Source organism: Rhinolophus hipposideros (genome assembly GCF_964194185.1).
Source record: "Rhinolophus hipposideros genome assembly, chromosome: 16".
Lineage (NCBI taxonomy): Eukaryota > Metazoa > Chordata > Mammalia > Chiroptera > Rhinolophidae > Rhinolophus > Rhinolophus hipposideros.
The window spans coordinates 40,919,897-40,933,441 of NC_138062.1; the positions used below are offsets into that span (position 1 = coordinate 40,919,897).

The 13,545-nt window shown below is 40.3% G+C and overlaps 1 pseudogene across 1 annotated transcript; it reads left to right on the forward strand.

The window, feature by feature from the left end:
• The first annotated feature begins 296 nt into the window (after positions 1-296).
• Positions 297-894, forward strand: LOC308509163 (charged multivesicular body protein 1b-like; annotated as a pseudogene). Its single transcript has one exon. The product of its transcript is annotated as a charged multivesicular body protein 1b-like (transcript).
• The last annotated feature ends 12,651 nt before the right edge of the window (positions 895-13,545 follow it).

Here is a 13,545-nt window from a genome sequence, read left to right on the forward strand (position 1 = left end):
GTCGAAAATCCACATATAATATTTAACTCCCTGAAAACGCAAATAGCCTGCTGTTGACCTGAGGCCTTACTGATAACCTAAACAGTCAATTAACTCATATTTTGTATGTGTATGTATTAAATACTGTATTCTTACAGTAAAGTAAGCTACAGAAAAGAAAATGTTATTAAGAAAATCACAAGGGAAACAGGAAGTGGAACCAAAACAAAGGAGCGGCAACCTGTGCAGGCCTGCTTCTTGCCTCTCTTCGGTGGTCATCTGGGCCCTGGCCGCAGACTCCAAGGAGGTGTCCGACTATGTCCAACATGGTGAAACACCTCTTCAACCTGAAGTTCGAGGCCAAAGAACTGAGCAGGAGTGCCAAAAATATGAGACAAGGAGGAAAAGACCAAAAAGGCCAAAATTAAAAAGGCCATTCAGAAGGGCAACAGGGACACTGCCAGGATACACGGCGAACATGCCACTCACCAGAACCAGGCTGTGAATTTCTTGAGTATGAGTGCGCAGGTCGATGTGGTAGCTGCCAGAGTCCAGATGGCAGTGATGATGGGCAAGGTGACCAAGTTAGTGGCCAGGATGGTTACGTCGATGGAAGGGACATTGAAAGCCATGGATCTGGAAAATATTTCTGCCTTGATGGACAAATTCGAGCACCAGTTTGACACGCTGGACGTCCAAAAGCAGCAAATGGAGGGCATGATGAGCAATACCACGACGCTGACCCCTCCCCAGAACCAGGTGGATATGCTACTCCGAGAAATGGCAGACGAGGCTGTCTTAGACCTCAACATGCAGCTGCCGCAGGGGCAGACCGGCTCCGTAGGCACGAGCGTGGCTTCGGCCGAGCAGGATGAACTATCCCAGAGACTGGCCCTCCTGCAAGATCAAGTGTGACCGCAGAACCCACTCAGGTTTCCAGGCTGTGGTCACCTTCTGAAATGCTCTCTGTGTATTAGAGAGATACTATATACTAGAAACTTTGAATATGCCAGAATGCTGAAATGTTCTTTATTTAAGATGCTTCTACCTTTGGGTTTATAGTACTCTCAGATACATTAAGAAATTCCAGGCTTTCTTCACCCTTAACTGGATTTTAAAGTTCTGTATAGCTTGTGATGGTATATATTTTAATAGCTGCCTTTTAACAGGACTAGCTAATTTGGTGTCTGTGAAACTTTCTCAAAAATTTCATCTACACTCTAGTTTTCTGCCCAAATTATCAAAACTGAAGGTTTTTTTTTTTTTTTTTTTTTTTTTTTTTTTTTAAGGAGGACACAGCTCACAGTGGCAAACTGGCAACGGTGGTGTTATTAGCACCACACTCTACCCAACTGAACTAACCAGACACCCCTGAAGGTTTTTTTTTTTAACTTAGTATAGTTGATGATATATACAGAGGGTGCCAAAAATATGTATACACAGTTTAAGAAAAGAAAAAGCTGTATTAAAATTATGCTGATGGTAACCACTTTGAGCACCTGTTGTAATTGCAGAAGTCAAATGTGACTTGTATTCATCTTTTGTTATTGGTATATGTTATTACAATTTTAGTACAGTTTTTTCCTTTCTTAAAACGTGTACACATTTTTTGGCACCCTCTATAGAATTGACATGTGCATAAAAATTAAAGAGAGGAGAATGATTACTTTGGAAAAAAAAGAAAATCATAAAGAAAATAAAATACATTTACAATATTTATTGAAAAAAATCTGTATATAACTGGACCCGTGCAATTCAAACCCACGTTGTTCACAGGTCAACTATACATCCACTTGCCACTGGGACTTTCCTCAGGCTCCACCCTCCTCTCCTGTCATTTGACTTTTCTCTTTTTCCTCCGTCCTCCTCCTTTCTTTTTTGTTTCCTCCCCTTTCCTCCCCCAATTCCAGCTTATGTCTTATGCGCAACAGTTAGCTCTTTCTTTGCTCCTAGTCTTCTAACCTCGACCCTCAGAGGCTGACCCCTTCTCACCCTTTGTATCTCCAGATATTTTCCTAAATAGTTAGATCCCTTCTCTCACAGGAACTCTGGTGGCAGTTGTCAAGGTAATGGCTTTTTCACTTACTACAAAGAATTGTTTTTAAAGTTCTCAAGATGATTCTGATGTGAAGCCAGGAAGGAGAACCACGGCTCTAAAATGACTGTGTCACTAATGCTCACAAGGGAGAACCCGGGTCCTACACAATATGTAGAACCTGTCCTTCGAGCAAAAAGTCATGTGATCAACCCCCATTTGTCAGCTGATGTGTGCATTCCTATAAGCCTTTTATAGAGACTGTACCAACAGCAACAATATATAATTTTCGTTTGACACTGGTTTTGACAAGTGTTTTGGACAGAATTGTGTTCCCCCCAAATTCATATGTGGAAGCTCTGACCCGCAAAGTGACTGCTTAGACGTAGGCCTTTAAAAAGATGATGAAAGTAAAATGAGGTTATATGTGGGCCCTAATCCAGTATGACTGGTGTCCTCCTGAGAAGAGAAGACAAAGACGCAGACATAAGCATAGACACAGAAAAGACCACATGAGGACACAGCGAGAAAGTGGCCACCTGCAATAGAAGGAGAGAGGCCTCAGGAGAAACCAACCCTGCTGGTGTCTTCGACTTCCAGCCTCCAAAACTGTGAGAGAACAAATGTCTGTTGTTAAGCCACCCGGTGTGCAGTATTTTGTTATAGCAGGCCAAGCAAACTAATACAACAACAGAGTTCAAAATGCTCTGCTGAGGTATAATTTTTTTTTTTTTTAAGAATGGAAATGTTTACAAAGAATTTTCACTTAGTAAGGCTAACAGAAATATTTTGAAATAATAAACTGACATGTTTGTCATAACCCAGTAAATCATGTACCTCACAGCCTTCCTTCATGAATGCTAAGCCATAAACTGCAAGGAAGAGGAGGGGTGGGCAGTGACTGGAATCAAAAGGCCATTGATGGGCTTTGGTTTTCAAAAGCTGACTTTGTTGATTCCACAATGAAATAATAGTTTTAAAAGCCAGGCTTTAAGGAGAGAGAAAGTGTTTATTTTCTGAATTTTAAAAGCTCCCTTTATACACCGGCAATTAGGTCTGGCACTTAGACATATAAGCCTGAGGTAGAGAGAACTCAGGTTAATTCATAAGGGAGGTGCTGACCAGACAGGAAGAGGAAAGTCGGAGGTAAAGGTAAAATAATCAGATATCTGTGCCTGGGCTTCTTCCCCTGAAAGAGGGCCGTGTTAGCACCATCTGGGTAGTAGGAGGGAATTCCAATCTGGGTAGTAGGAGGAATGGAGCAGTGGTTCCATTCCTCACCTTTCCAGGTGCTGACTGGGGAAATGTCAAGTCCCAGAGAATTGCTGCATTCAACATGGTGGCACCCAGGTGGTGAGTTAGAAAGTACAAACTGCCCAAGTTTGTACATCTTTCCTCTCCAATCCCCACCCGTTTTCTACTTTAAGGAAGGGCCTGTACAGAGAGGTGAGAGATACAGCCTACAAGTGTTCTCAGGCTCCTGTGTGGCATAGAAAAGATCCAGACAGTCTGAGTGCTTCTAGTGGAGAACTGTAGAAGGTCGCTGAGTTGAGAGCCAGGGGACCTGCTATGGGGCCACTCAGAGCACCTGAGACTGTAGCAGAAGCTGTGGGTGGACAGCCAGGCCAGGGGATGAAGGAGGACATTGTTAAGATTCAGATCATTTGCAATACCAGGGAAAGCCAGATAGAGCCAAGATGGCAGCATTGGGAGGAGAAGAGAGAGCAGAGTGGCTATGACCAGGTGGGGTGAGAAACTTGGACTCTTGCATAAAGGCCCAAACTTGGATCTGAGATTCCTGTCTTGTAGCTAAGCTCAGGTAAGCTTTTCCTTACAATAATTGAAGGGCAGGTGAGGGTCCGAGGGGGCAGAAATCTTGAAAGGGTGATTTTACCTGAAAAAAGCCAAAGTAACCCAAATGAAACAGTGTTAAACTGGAAAAGATAGATGTATTTAGCTGGCTCCAATCTCCACCCTCTTCTACTTCAAGGAAAAGTGGAGTAACTTAGAAAAAAACAAAGGAGTAACTTTTTCTGGAATCTCTGAATGTACTGGACAGGGTTTTTCACCAACTGCACCACGTGTGACTTCTGACTCCTCTAAGGATTTGACTCACCAGCTTCTGCCTCTGAGCTTCTTTGCAGAGTCAAGAGAGGGTGATGATTCCTTAGATCTTTGATTTAAGATTCTGTTCTGTGGGAGGCAGTTACTTTGCTCACTAATAATGTAATGGGTCCTAATAATATCATGCAAGGCAACACTTTGATTTTTTTTGTTTGTTTGTTTATTTTAAGGAGCTAACATAGGAGCTGGTAAATTTTGTCTAAGGATCCAATGGTGAATAGTTTAGGCTTTGCGAGCCACTTGGTCTGGTGTAACTATCCAGTTTTGCCATTGCATTGCAAAAGCAGCCATAGATAATATGTACGTGCACGGACATGATTGAGTTCCAATACAGCGTTATTTGTTGACACCAAAATTTGAATTTTGTATAATTTGCATATGTCCCAAAATATTCTTTTTCTTTTGATACCCCCCCAACTATTAAAAAGTGTAAAAACAATGTTTAGCTTGTACAAAAAATAGTCTGTAGTTTGCCAATCCCTGGGTTAACAAAGAACTGCAAATATTTTATATATGAACTCATGCACTTTACTCCATCCCTAATTTTTCAAAAATAAGGTGGTAGATAGGATTTTTGGAGGAGGCGGGTTGGCGTGGGGAAAGGGGATGCAAAAATCTGTTATCAGTTTTTGTTTAAGCCTGGATATTTGATTAAAAAAATAAGTCAGATGTTGTTGGGTTAGTGCAAGTTCCTTTTTTTGTTTTTCCCTAAAGCCTGTTTCTGCCAATGGTGATGTTAGAAAATGCTATTTTGATGAGGAAATAATGAGATCATTGCAGTCAGCACTGACACACGATGCCTGTGAGAGCAACCTTTACCAGCTGCCAGGTTTTGCAGGGTTTGAAAAGAGAGATTAGTTTCTTTAATGTTATTTAACTGCTTATGCTGCTGTTTGCCGCAAGAAGAGCACATGTGACCTTGTGGGGGGTGGGGCAAAAGCAGAAGGTAGTGAGAGGTAGTGTAAAGGCTGTCTTTTCGTTCTTCTAGGCACTAATGCAATCTTTTCTCTGCTTCAGCTCTTTACTGTGCCATCTGCAGACCACCATTACTTATTCCTTAAGCTCAGCCCGTAGACTCTTTCATCAGAAGTAAAACTGGCTGCTGTGGTCAGTTCAGTAGAGTCCACGTTGACAATCGTATAGCCAGAATTCCTGGATATTACAGAGATAAAAATGGGGGAGGGACATCCACCTACAATGGCTGGGAAGGGAGACGGGAGAAGAGCAGGTCATGATAGGTCAGGAAAATACCGTTGGCTAAGAATGCTGACACAGTTCCCAACTTCCCACTGAAATACAGTCATCCCTTCATAGCTAAAGCTCACTCTTTACTGAAAATGTACTAAATAACAATTTTTTAGAGAATGGGAGCCTGACTTGTATTCAGTGGGAAAAATCATAATGCTTCTCTGGTTGCCTAAAACCTCAACTATCTTTTTGTTTCTGAAAAAGAAAAAGAAAACACACAAAAAAACATACCAACAAGCAAACAACAGCAACACTAAGATATTCTTAAACATCTACATAAAACCCACCAAAAATTTCTGAATAAAATAAAACATTTGGAAGCCTCGGTTGCATATCCGTTAGCCCACTCTTTAGTGGGTCTCTCTGTGGGACATACACAACATCACTGAGCCACATAAGTTGTAATTATATTTTCCCTCTATGTCATGGAATGTACATGTGCTACAATGTAAGTCAATCATGAAATAATATTTCAAAAGCATTCAAGTTTCTATCTACACTGGACCCAGGTGGTTAGTGCCCCCAGGTGCCCTGGAGATCTAACCTGGGAACCACGAAGGGCTGCCACTCTAGGAGAGGCTGGGGGAAAATGAGAGCTTTCTGTATCCTGCAGCCTGGGCTCAGGGCTACTTAATGTGCTCACTGGTTCAGGCCTGCAAATTGCTTACTGGAGATTTCAGATTTCAATAGTGGATTTGGGGGGAATATGTTTGCACAAAGTACTGTATTTTCTGAATAGTGCAATAGTTCCGATAAAGATATGTTATCCATGTAAATACAGAAAAAGACCAAAACTTGCCAATCATCACAAATTAGTACTGACAATCAGCCTAATGCCAAGATTTGAAAGGAGTTTCTACTAAGAACAAGGCCAAGGGAATCACACTGAAAGTAAATTAATAAACCATCCATGTCAGCCTGCTTCCAGCTTGACATAAGGGCAAAGGCCTCTTTATCCTCACCCTGGATCAAAAACTCAAAACTTGAAACAACCAAGGCACATACAACACCCTCTCAATCGTCATTATTAGTATAATTTGTAACACATCCATATACTTACCGCAGCTCCAGAGATGGACAGGATGGGGGTGGGAGTGGGGACGGCGGGGGCAGAGAGAGAGAGATGACATTGAGGAGAACTGCATTTCGCCTGGTGCATCCTGGAAAGAGCAATAAGGCCTCTCAAGGAAATTCCATAGGCAAAATCAGAGACAGGAGCGCTGGCAGCAGGTCCCCAGGATTACATATTTTTGCGTATTTCAATTGATAATCAAATCAAAGAAATAGGCAGTGGAGGTGGAAGAGGATTCCATGTGAGTCCCTCAGACAGAGTACATGATGACTTCTTAAATAATGGAAATAGGGTTAGTAGCTACGTACATCGTCCTAATATCCAACTGAGGGTCCGAGAAGTCCTTGTTATGTGAAATAATAGATTTCCTTTGTAAGTTGAATCGAATCAGGATTTTTTTTGTTAATTGTCATCAGTGACAGCTTAAGATTGGGAAGGTAATCAGAGCAACAGTGAAATTAAAATCTTCATTAGAAGGTGCAAAGCATAGAGCTAATATAGTGAATAAGCTAAATTAGTGTTGTGACAAATAAATCTGAAAAATATAAAAACAAGACAACTATGAGGGATGATTAAAATAATAAACGTAGATGATAGAGTTTGGAGGTTCAACCCAAGGTTTATGGGGGCTCCTTAAGAAACAGAACAACTGAAACAGAAGGAATAATCGAAGACAAAATTGAAGGAAGCTTTTTGAAGAAAGCATTAAGTATGTAAATAGAAATAAAGTATCATGATTCAAAATGAGTCTATGAAAACAGCTTCTCACTTCCTGGAAAAAGTTTTAAATGATAGGATAAAGAAAATTATTTCATAGTACCCATGCATTCTTTTTGTGAAAAATTGCTTAATACTGCCAATTTAACGATAAAGCCAAATTAAGAACCCAAGCATGAGTAAGTCATCCTATAAAAAGACCTCAAGGTGAATACGTTTCTTGGTTTGGGATCAAACTCAGGAATTCATATGTACTGCATGCTTTCCAGATAATTCTGCAGCCTAGAGATGAAACTTAACATGCCAGTTCTTTCCTTAGCTTTTCCTCTTTTGCTGCAACTCCTTCCTCGGGCCAGGAAATACATTTCTTGTTTCCCATCCTCCTACCAGTGGTTAGCATGTTTCATTTTGTTTTGTTATTAGTGTTATCACCACCTAAAATAATAATTGATGCTGAAATAGTCTAGCTAAAAAAATGGCTTTATTTGGCATGTTTAGGACTCTGGGCTAAGATAATTAGAAAAAAGAAAACTTTTTTTTCTACCTTCTAGTTAGAGCTGCCTAGACCAAGGTAATTGACATTTTCCTAGTTTTGGAATTCAAGTAATGATTTTCTGCATCTGAAAAACCCTATATTACAGGAGTTATTAATTTTTGTTTTAATTAATTGATTGAAGACTATTGTATAGAGCAGTTGAAGGTTCACACTAACATTGAAAGGAAGATGGAGATTTCCCATATACCCACCCCCAACAGGCATAGCGTCCCTCATTGTCAATATCCCCACCATCCAGAATGTCATATAGTTAGAATCACACAATATGTAACCTTTTCAGATTGGATTCTCTTTATTTAGTAATATGCATTGAAGATTCTTCTATGTCTTTTCATGGTTCAATAAGCCATTTATTAGCCCTGAATAACATTCTATTGTCTAGGTGGACCACAGGTTATCCATTCGCCTACTGAAGGACATCTTGGTTGCTTCCAAGTTTTGGCAGTTATGGATAAAGCTGCTATAAACATCCATATGCAGACTTTTGTGTGAACATAAGTCTCATCTTCTTTGGGTAAATACCAAGAAGTGTGTTGCTGGATCTTATGGTAAGAGTATGTTTAGTTTTGTAAGAAACTGTCAAACTGTCTTCCAAAGTGGCTGTACCATTTTGCATTCCCACCAATAATGATTGAGAGTTCTTGTTGCTCTACATCCTCACCGGCATTTGGTGTTGTCAGTGTTCTGAATTTTGGTTATTCTAATAGGTGTGTAGTGGTATCTCATTGTTTTAATTTGCACTTCTCTAATGACATACAATGTGAAGCATCTTTTCATGTGCTTTTCTGCCATCAGTGTATTTTCTGTGGTGAAATATCTTTGGCCCATTTTTTGTCTTTGGCCCATTTTTTAAATTGTGTTGGTTGTTTTCTTATTCCATTTTAAGAGTTCTTTGTATATTTTGGATAACAGTCCTGTATCAGATATGTATTTTGAAAATAGTTTCTTCCAGTCTGTGGCTCGTCTTTTCATTTTCTTGACATCTTGACATACTTTTGCAAAGTAAAAATTTTTAATTGTAATGAAGTTCAGATTATCAATTATTTTCTTTCATGGATCATGCCTTTGTTATCTTATCTGTGAAGTCCTTGCCAAATGCAAGATTATTGAGATTTTCTCTTATGTTATCTTCTATGAGTTTCATAGTTTGCATTTTACATTTACATCTGTGATCCATTTTGAGATAACTTTTGTGAAGGGTATAAGGTTTGTGTCTAGATTCAGTTTTTCACATGTGGATATCCAGTTGTTCCAGCACCATTTGTTAAACAGACTGTTCCACTGTATTGCCTTTGCTCTGTCAAAGATCAGTTGACTGTATTTATGTGGGTCTATTTCTAGTCTCTCTATTCTGTTCCATGGATCTATTTGTCTATTCTTTTGCCAATATAATTTCTTTTTTTTTTTTTTTTTTTAGTTTTGACAAACTAATATGCCACCTGGTGGTCATCGCATTCCTCTTTTTCTTAATATTGTTAATATATTTAGTGACCATACTATAATTGTATCACGCAGTCTGTTGGAGTCCAGAGGTATGAAATGTTTATTTACTTAGCCCATCTAATTACCCACAAGCCCCTGTGGAGCCTGTTTCTCTGGCATCCAAATGCTCATTCTCCCTAGGTGTCTTCCTTCTTGTCCCTCTGTTCTCTGATAAAATGGCCTTAGTGACACCTCTGCCATCCTCCCAGCATCCCAGCTTCCTTCTGGGGGGTGGGTGTGGAGGCAGCATCATCCCCTCAAGTCCTGTGTATCACTGAAGGGACATGAATTCTCACAGAAATAGGTAGATGCAATAATCACTATCCTCATTTTACAGATGAGGAAACCGAGGCACAGAGAGATTAAGAAACTAGCTGAAGGACATATAGTTAGTATCTGGTAGCACTCTAGAACCCTCTGTTATCTATGTTGTAAGGATGGGAGCTCACAAGTGAATGAGCTGTGTGTTGGTCAGTGGGAGGGACTCTGACATGTGAATGACACATCTACTGCAGTCCTTGTTAGGACAGACCTGAAGGGGCAAACTCACCTGATGTTAATACAGCTTACAAGGAAGTCCATGCTCAGTTCCAGAGTTAGGTGACTTGTGATGGGCTGGGAAGCAGGCTTCTCTGGGAAATCCAACCAAATGTAAGGGGTAGCCTTTGGGACAGGTAGATGTCATATGAAAATGGAAAAGCCTAAGAACAGGAAATATATGAAAATTCATCAGGGCAATCAGGTGGTCACCAACAGAGGTCTGGGGCAGGTCATTCCTGGGAGCACTAGTGAACAAAGCAAGGGTCCTGACTACCAGGCAGATTATTGATGCAGGATCTCAGTTGTTAGGGATATAGGGCCTCAATAAATAAGCCCTTTCCCCCACCTGAGTTTGAATCCAATTGAGAGACAGGAAGCAGGCAACAGAGGCCAAAATATTACCTTTCTTTTTAAAAAATATTGTTTTATTTTTCAATTACAGTTGACATACAATATTATATCAGTTTCAGGCATACAACACAGTGATTAGACATTTATATAACTTATGAAGTGGTCAGCCTGATAAATGCAGTAACTATCTGACACCATACATAGTTTTTACAATACTACTTACCAAATTTCCCATGCTATACTTTACATCTCTATGACTATTTTGTAACTACCAATTTATATCTTTGAATTCCTTCCCCCTTCACCCATCCACCCAACCACCCCCATCCAGCAACTATCAAAATACTCTCTGTATCTATGAACTTGCTTCTATTTCATTTATTCTGTTTGCTAGATTCCTCATATAAGTGACATCATATGACATTTGTCTTTCTCTGACTGACTTACTCTACTCAGTACAATGCCCTCTAGGTTCATCCATGTTGTTTCAGATGGCAAGATTTCATTTTTTTTTATGGCTGAGTAATATTCCATTGTGTATATGTACCACCTCTTTTTTATCTATTCATTCATTGATGAATACACAGGTTGCCTCCACATCTTGGCCATTGTAAATAATGCTGCAATGAATTTATGGATGCACACTTCCCTTCGAAGTAGTGTTTTGGGTTTCTTAAATTCCCAGAAGTGGGATTACTAGGTCATTCTTTGTCTCTTGATATAGCCATTGTTTTAAAGTCTACTTTGTCTGGTATAAGTATTGCTACCCCAGATTTTTTTGTTTGTTTCCATTTTTATAAAATATCTTTTTCCATCTCTTTACTTTTGGTCAGTGTGTCTTTTGATCTGAAGTGAGTCTGGTGCAGGAAGCATATGTAAGGGTTTTGTTTTCTTATCCATTCAGCTCTCCTATGTCTTTTGTTTGGAGCATTCAGCCATTTACATTGAAAGTAATTGTTGATAGGTATGTAGTTATTGCTGTTTTATTATTCATACTTTTTATCTTACTTCTTCTTAAAGAAATCTCTTTAACATTTCTTGTAGTGCTGGTTCGGTGGTGATGAACTCCTTTAGCTTTTTCTTGTCTGGGAAGAACTTTATCTGTCCTTCCATTCTGAATGATAGCTTTGCTGGGTAGAGTAATCTTGGTTGTAGGTCTTTGCTTTTAATTGCTTTGAACAGTTCATGCCAATCCCTTATGGCCTGCAGTTTTTGTTGAGAAATCAGATGACAGTCTTATGGGAGCTCCCTTGTAGATAACTAACTGCTTTTCTCTTGCTGCTTTTAAGATTCTCTCTTTGTCTTTAAGCTTTGGCATTTGAATTATGATGTGTCTTGATGTGGGCCCCTTTGGGTTCATCTTGTTTGGGACTCTCTGTGCTTCCTGTCTATTTCCTTTGCCAGGTTAGGGAAGTCTTTAGTCATTATTTCTTCAAATAGGTTTTCAATTCCTTGCTCTCTCTCCTCTCCTTCTGGTGCCCCTATGATGTGAATGTTGGTGTGCTTGCTATTGTCCCACAGGCCCCTTAAACTAACCTCATTTTTTTAGATATTTGTTGTTGCTGTTGTTGTTCTTTTTTTATTTTATTTTATTTTTTTAATTTATTGGGGTGACAATTGTTAATGAAATTACATAATTTCAGGTGTACAATTCTGTGTTACATCATCTATAAATCCCATTGTGTGTTTACCACCCAGAGTCAGTTCTCCTTCCATCACCATATATTTGATCCCCCTTACCCTCATCTCCCTCCCCCCACCCCCCTTACCCTCTGGTAACCACTAAACTATTGTCTGTGTCTATGATGTTGTTGTTCTGATTGGGTGTTTTCTGCCACCTTATCTTCCAAGTTGCTGATTTAATCCTTTGCTTCATCTAATCTACTGTTACGTCTCTCTAATATATTCTTTATTTCAGTTATTGTAGTCTTCATTAATGACTGGTTCTTGTTTGTTTTCTATCTCCATTTTTATGTTTTCTCTTTGTTGAAGTTCTCCCTGAGATCACTGAGCATCCTTATAACCAGCATTTTGAACTTGGCATCTGGTAGATTGCTTGTCTCTATTTTGTTTAGTTCTTTTTCTGGAGCTATGTTCTGGGACTTTTATTTTTGTTCTTTTATTATTTATTTATTTTTTTTATTTCCCCATTTTTGGGTGCCTCCCTGTTTTTGTTTCTATGTATTAGGTGCAAATTAGGTGCAATTAAGTGCAATGTCTCCTCATCTTAGTAGAGTGGCCTTATATAGTAGGTGTCCTGTGTGGCTCAATGACATAATTTATCTGGTCATCTGAGCCACATGCTCCAGGTGTGTCCCTTGTGTGGGTTGTGTATGCCCTCCTGTTGTAACTGAGCCTTGATTGCTGTTTGCATGTCAATGGGAGGGATTGACCCTCAGGCTGATTGGTTGTGAGGGCTGGCCATGACTACAATGGAGGAGCTGTGGTGCAGGGGCTGACCCTATGAATTTTCTTTAGCAGGGCTTTGGTGCCTGCCCAGTCTACTTTTTGGATGTGTTATTTATGGAGGTGGTTGGGTAGTGCTCTGCTGTTGCCTAAAACTGGCCACTGCATGTGTTGGCTTTGGAGACTCTTGGGAGGGTCTCTGTTGCAGGCCAAATTCAGCTGCTGCCTGTACCCTACCCAGGGCCACTTGGTATGAGCTACAAAGTGATCTGTAAATAGTTGCCACTTGTGCTGGGCTTTGAGGTGCCTGGGAGAGGCTAAGCTGTGAACTGAGGCCAGCTGCTGCTAGTGCTAGGCTTGGGGCTGCTTAGTAAGAGGTACAGAGCGTGCATAGTCCAGATGCTGCTTATTGGGGTTTGACCCTTTGAAAGATTTTGGAAAAGTCCATAGTATGAGCCAAGATAGGATGTTTGCGTGGAAAAGCCACTGGAAAAGGCTTGGGTGGTCCCACAAGTTGGTGGGGCAGGGTCTCAGTTTACGAGGAATGCCTGGGACTCCAGCAGCCCTCTGTCTCACTTAGCAACAATCTCCACTGCTTTTCATAACCAGAAGTTGTGCAGACTTTTTTTCCCGGCACTGGAGCCTTGGCCTGGGGTGCCTGTTATGGGGTTAGAACCCCTTGCTCCTCTGTGGGGACCTCCACAGCCAGGATATTTCTTCCAATCTTTAACCACCACACATTGCTGTAGGACCAGCAAGTTCTGTGTCTCTACCTATACTCCCAGTCTCAACGTGGCTTCTTCTGTATATTCTTACTTATAGGACTTCTGTTCAGCTAGAGTTCAAATGATTCTCAGTGATGGTTGTTCTGTAGTTTAGTTGTGATTTTGATGTGGTTATGAGAGAAGAAAAGCACAGCATTTACCTACTCCACAATCTTGACTGGCATTAGTGAAAATATCACCTTCACTATTAATGAAACTTTGAAGAATGTGGCTTATGTCAGTAGGTGAGGAAAATTCTGGACTTACCCCC